The following is a 7,295-nucleotide window of genomic DNA, read 5'->3' on the forward strand; positions in this document are numbered from 1 at the left end:
CAAATATACAATCTCCGAAATTCCATAAAACTCTTGGAATATTCATTAAGAGATCAAAGACATGTCAAATATGTCTTGCTCAAATTTCTAGCAACATTCAAGATCTAAGCGGAGTGCCGCTACATGCTTCTTGGTCATCAAATACATCAAGGAGATGCATATCATTCTAAATTTGTGGTATTCTACGTTCGAAAAATACGCTGCTAAGGCCCTCGAATCTATATCTATCTATTTTATATTAAAAGCACGAAGGCCCTTAGCAAAATTTCGTTTGCCTTTTTTACCCTTTAAAATATATAATTCACATTGGACAAAATAGTAATTTGAGTATTGTCACACCTCCTTTTTGCGGCACCCCGGGAAAGGGGTGTATAAGGGAGTTTTTCCAATCAAAGGACAATCGAAACGGGATTCTTTACTTATTTCAGAGTCGCCACTTGGGAGATTTATGGTGTCCCAAGTCACCGGTTTTAATCCCGAATCGAGGAAAATATCACTTTGTTTAACATTCTGCGAACCAGAAATTCGAGTAAGGAATTCTATTAATCCGGGAGAAGGTGTTAGGCACTCCCGAATTCCGTGGTTCTAGCACGGTCGCTTAACAATTTATATTTGGCCTAATTATCTGACTTACTATATATTTTGAACTTATTGCATAGTTTTAACTTTTATTACCACTTTTAGCTAGACTGTTTGTAATTTTAGAATCGTCTTGGAACGAATCACGCGTACGTATATTCGTTTTTTTATGTAAAGAGTTATGTCACGCGTACGTGTACACAATGAGGTTAATAACATTTTTTTTTAAAAAATGAATTTGGCCGAAGTTGCGCGTGCTTAAAACAAAACTACGAACATTTGTCATTCTTGTATGATTAAATGGTGAGTTGCGCACCTCGGACTATATGAGATAAATTAATTTAATAACCTCCAAAACCCCCTTTTTATTAAGAAGATTTGCTCGGAGTTGCGCGAACGCATACTCCGAATTGTCTTTAGAAATGTAATTATGTCACGCGAACGTGTCCGCAACTACACTTATAATATTTTAAACGGTCCTATAGATTTTCTACAAACGTTTGTTATTTGTATGTCTATATTAAATATGAAAGTCGTGGGAATTTACTGAATGGTGTGCCTTGATTTCCAGAGGATCAAGATTTATTAAGTGTTGGCCATAGGTTATAGGATTTAAATGTGTGAACGACATGCCTCGAAACTATTCACCTAGAAACATTAATAAGATAATAAAATATTAATTTGAAACTAAAATTACAACCTTACCGTGCGCACAGTATCCGTAATTCACTTAGGTACCTTAGATCTTGATAACCATTTACAAGTTGTTTATTCCCTTCCTATGCTTGGGACCAAGTGTATGTGTTTTAAAGCTTGTCAAATGGTTTACGTGTAAAGTTAGGAGAAAATTAGCTAATAAGCAAACCATTTTTTCATAAAAACCACTACTCTACTTGGAGCAAACTCCACTTTGTATATCTTTTACTTAAAATACCAAAATCAGTATCCATAGGTCCCATCCTCTTGTACACAACCATTTTTAGTCCAAAGTCCTAATTATTCTGTTAATTCGCTTATGACGATTGAGTTTTAGACGGACAAAACCAAACCAATTATTATTTAGACTTATGCAAACTATTTATAAATACTAAATCTATACCTTGTAATGATGTTGACATTATTTTTATTATTATTTTTTATAAGAAATGGGCTAATTGCACTCCTAAAGTAAAATAGGCCATTTATTATTAATAAAGAAAACTGATTTATAAAATGGTTTAATAGACAAATTTATATTACATATGCCGCAAATACACATCTGAATCTTTCGGAATGCTCCAATACCTTAAGCGTAACGGATTATATCATTTTACCTCCCACTTATGGTTATCCCCATAGCTGTTATCATACCATATTACATACAAACAAGAACACTTACATCAACTAGAATTAAACAAAAATCTGATGCTTGACGAAATATACTAGTGTGGTTTCTTGATATTTTCATACTACCCTGCACTTAGCTAACAAGGTTTAAACACAAAATTTAATTAATGGTCAACTTTCTACCAAGTTCCCCATCTCGACAATTCAAAGATAAATATTACCACTAAGCTTCAGAAATAAATAAAATTATTGTAGAGCTTATACTAATTTCAAAAGAGGCTAGTTGGCTAATAGTTCTCATGTCAAGTATAAGACTACATTAGCTAACTAAAGAAACTGAAACTTAAACTAATAGATTTACATGGGTAGAGGACATATTTGGAATTCCGGATTTCATTTCCTTGCAGTATCAAAACTTTGTATGATATAAGTCTAAAGCATATACCTGGAAATGAAAGTCAAAAGGATGTAAGATCAATAAGAATAACAACAGCTATCACCAACAGCAACAAACAGCCCCAGTCAAACGATATCTTGCAAAACTTTAAACCAGATTTGAAGACCAATTCTAAACTTTTCTCCCTCATGTGAGTTAAAATTATTTCAGAAGTTTAAAACAATTTTCAGTCAGTAAAACTTCAGTAGAATAGCAGAATTGTTCTTCCTATGTGTATATCTGTGTCTGTCCTAGCCCTCAATTTTCAGAATCTTATGGGTTTTAAATCTCTTTCTCCTAATAAATTCTCTTAAGCTCTCTCTCTCTCTTTTCAGAATCTCTCTCTCAACTCTAGAATCTCGTCCCCTTCTTAATCAGTCCCCAACCCCCTTTTATACAAATTGACTCCTTCCTTTGCTACTGTCCGACCCCCCCCCCCTCCCCTTTCATTTTAAAAACAGATTTTCCACTAAAATCTTATTCCTTCGCTTTTAATCCCACTAAGGCCAACTTTTTAATTATCAGCACCTCCATTCTCTTTTGTTCCCCATTAGTTCATTAATTAATACCCCATTGACAAAGCACTAACAATAAAGTATTATCCTAACTGTTTTATTCCCAAATCACCCCTGAAATTCCCTTAATATTACTGCCCTAAACCAATCTGTTCAAACTTAACAATTATCTAAAATTAATCTGATTAACAGCTATAACCAACTCCTAAGATTTTAAGGTAGAAAATACCTTAAATACAAAGATTCCCATGATTCAGAACAATGTGTACAATCAAACAGAACTTTAACTAATCAGACAATTAACAATCAAAATTAAAACCATACAAAATGCCAAAAATGATTCAAACTTATACGAACGAACTAATCAATGAAGCTTAATTAGTTGATTACGTATTACAACTGACACTGAGCAAATCAGCAACAAAGAAATAGGCAATTCAAATAATTTCAGTGTTATTGCCAGAATCATGGATTAAATGGAAACTAACTAATCGACGCAACTTATTAATCGATCACACACATAATAATTACAGCAATCATAAACAAATGACAGATTTGGACCAAATAAAAAGGTCTATTGAGATGAGCGGACGAACTGAACAGCAGGGGAAATCAATAAAACTAAACTAAGCAGACACATAGATAGAAAATCATAAATATAGAATAAAGGAAAAAGAAAAATACCTCAGAACCTCAGAATTATATGGACCCAAACTCGAACTCAAACCTAAGCACTTTGAGGTCGAACAGACTTTAATCGAAGTATTCTCAATTGAGAATACCTCGATTAAAGTCTATTAGACCCCAATCTTTCATTTAATCTGGACAGATTCCACGATTTGGAATTTTAGGGTTCCGTTTTTTTCAGATTTAGGGCTCGAGTGTTTCTAGCCAGATTCGAAAGGAACCAATGGTGTTTCAGGGGTGAGGGAAGCCTGGGGATCACCTGGTATGAATTTGGGATGGATCTGGGTAAGTTCATGTTTGGCTCGAATCTTCAAATGAAGATTCGAGAAACTCTGAGATGATTCGAGCCAAACGGTTTGAGGATCTGTGTTGGGGTGGCTAGAAGGTCATTGGGTGTTAGTTTGGTGATCAACGGAGATGGTTGGGTTTTCAGGCCAACCTTCGATTTTAAGATTCGAAGAGTTAGGGCCTGATTCGAGGGGAGTTATGGTGATGGTTGGAAATATGAGGTCGAGGTGATTCAGGGGTATTAAGGTGGTGACCGGCGGCGTCGTTGCCGCTGGGTTTCAGGTGAGAGGGAACTAGGGCAGCTAGGGTTTGGGGGGGTGTCGTCTCAAAGACTATGATGAACAGGAAGGAGGGGGGGTGTTTGGTTAGGGGGCTGGGGTATGAATTTAGTTTATATAGGGGAGGGGTGGTCTGATCTTGACCGTTGGATCAGGTAAGATCTATGGCCTGGATCAATTCATTTAACTACACAGTGTCGTTTGGTTTAGGTTGGGGAATGGGTCCGTCTCAGACGGGAATGGGTCGGGTCATGGGGGAAGGCCTGGGAACCATCAGATCAAAAACAATGAACGGTTTCGATTAAATACAATCATACGGCATCGTTTGGTTTAATGAAAGAATTGAACTGGACCGTTGGATCTATTTAATCAACGGTCCAGATGAAAAATGCCAATACGGCGTCGTTTGGTTGTCTTGAGATTACCTGGACTGGCACCATCAAAACGACGTAGCTCTTGCCCTATACTACGTCGTTTGATGTTTTTTTGGGTTGACAGATCTGGGCCGGGTAGGAGGTGCAACCTTTGGGCCTGACTTTCTTTTAAAAACTGGCCCAGTCCGAATCTTTCTTCATTTTTGAACTCTTTTTTTTCTTTTTCTTCTTTAATTTTCTAATTTAAACACAATTCCTAATTAATTGTAAAATCTAAATACAACTACAAATATTAATTAACACTTACAACAATTAACACACAAAACAAAACAAAAATGAAATCACACAATGGCACATTTAAATGACAAAATTACAACAATTACATATTTTTGTGATTTTCCTTCTTTTAAAACCCAATTATGGTTTAATTAATTCCTATTTGTAAGAAGCAAAAATACTAAGTGCACATGCCACATATTTTTATTATTTCAATTAATTATAACTGGATAATCATTTACTGACAAAACACAAATAATTACTCAAAAATGCCACGCAAAATCCTAAAAATTGTACACCAAGAAAATGGAGGTTTTATTTTTTTATTTCTTTTGGAGTAGTTTTGTGAAGCAAAAATCACGTGCTCACAGCTGCCCCTCTTTGTCCGAAAACACAAGGAGTTTTCGTGCAAAGATAAAGTGAGCAGATACGAGCGATTTTTGCCAGTTGGAATACTCCGTGTGAAGCATTTTTTGAAAAAGTTTAACCGAACCTTGGCTTCAAAGGTTTCCTACATATCCCTGACTAGAAGGAAATCAGGTTAATGTAGTTCGGGAAGTTTCGGTAGCTGGGACTACCATGAGACTGGAATGTTACTGCTGTTGCATGCTGCTTTTACTGCTTGTTGACCTCCTTATTACACCCTGCTTAAAGAAAACAAGAAGCTAGACTATACCATGGCATATGAATTACAAAATCTTATCTAGATCATGCTCTTGTGTCTCTTGTTGCTTTGATGTCTTGGTGACTCTTTTAGTATCTTTTTACTTTTGATTTGTCTTTTATTCTCCTTTGACTGCCGATCTCGAACTGCTTATTTCCTTTTCGCATTATTTTTCATCGAGTCTTGGACTTCCTTCCTCTGCTGGGGATTCTTGTTGCTTCCCGCTGGGGATTCCGGTTGGATTCCTCTGCTTTACTGACTCTAAATGTATTCCTCTATTATATGGGCGGGCTTCCAACTTCAACCAATAACTTTGAAAAATAAACCGTCATTCTGTTCTTCAGGGGGGCTCCTGACCTCGACAACATCTTTTTGAAAATAAATTGTCATTCCTCTCTTCAGGCTGGCTCCTGACCTCAAAAACAACTTTGAAAATAAATCTTCATTCATTTATTCGGGCGGGCGAAATTTCAACAACTTCGAAAATTAATCACCATTCCATTCTTCAGGCGGGATCCTGACCTTAAAAACAACTATGAAAATAAATTGTCATTCCTCCCTTCAGGCGGGCTCCTGACCTCAAAAACAACTTTGAAAATAAATCGCCATTCCTTTCTTCGGGCGGGCAAAATTTCAACAACTTCAAAAATTAATCGCCATTCCATTCTTCAGGCGGGCTCCTGACCTTAAAAACAACTTTGAAAGTAAATTGTCATTCCTCTCTTCAGGCGGGCTCCTGACTACTCGAAATTTTGAATTGTATTCCCTTGTTCTCCAGGTGGGCTCCAGATTGCTGATAATTCGACTGTTCTTCCTTGTTCTTCAGGTGGATGCCTGATTGCTGATACTTCAATTGTTCTTCCTTGTTTTCCAGGTGGACGCCTGATTGCTAATATTTCCCCTATTCTTCCTTGCTCTCCAGGTGGACGCCTGATTGCTGATACTTCAACTGTTCTTCCTTGTTCTCCAGGTGGACGCCTGATTGCTGATACTTCAACTGTTTTTCCTTGTTCTCCAGGTGGACGCCTGATTGCTGATACTTCAACTGTTCTTCCTTGTTCTCCAGGTGGACGCCTGATTGCTGATACTTCAACTATTCTTCCTTGTTCTCCAGGTGGACGCCTGATTTCTGATACTTCAACTGTTCTTCCTTGTTCTCCATGTGGACGCCTGATTGCTGATATTTCAACTGTTCTTCCTTGTTCTCCAGGTGGACGCCTGATTGCTGATATTTCAACTGTTCTTCCTTGTTCTCTATGTGGACGCCTGATTGCTGATACTTCAACTGTTCTTCCTCGTTCTCCAGGTGGACGCCTGATTGCTGATATTTCCCCTATTTTTCCTTGTTCTCCAGGTGGACGCCTGATTGCAACAAAATAGACAAAAAGCAAAGAAAAATTTCTGCCCCAGTTTGGTAGTTGGGGACAGCTACTAAATTATATTACCAAATATTACTAAAATTTGAAAGTTGCGTCCCATTATCCAGGAGGTCCTGACAACTCTTTAACTAAACGACAATTTTAAATACAAGCTATATCTTTTAAAGGCATGACTTCTACTAAATCTTGTTATCTAAACCAATTTTAAACTATGTCCCATTATCCAGGAGGGTCCTGAAAATTTATACGATCAAACCTGCATGGTACTTGCTTCCCTTACCGGGTGCTTCCTGAAACAAATGTCGTCTTTGCCCCCTGTTTTCAAATCGAAGAAAATCTTGTCAGTTTAAACGTGGTGGTTAGTTGTGGCATTTTTGCTGGGGAGGGTTTTCTCTTTGCCCTGCTTTGCTTCATCAGACTGCCTTGAACCGGTCAAAAGGACTGTTTTGACCTCATGATTGATCCTTAACCGCATGATCCCCAATTGTTGTTT

The sequence above is a fragment of the Nicotiana tabacum genome, chromosome 8 (genome assembly GCF_000715075.1).
Source record: "Nicotiana tabacum cultivar K326 chromosome 8, ASM71507v2, whole genome shotgun sequence".
In the NCBI taxonomy this organism is placed as follows: domain Eukaryota; kingdom Viridiplantae; phylum Streptophyta; class Magnoliopsida; order Solanales; family Solanaceae; genus Nicotiana; species Nicotiana tabacum.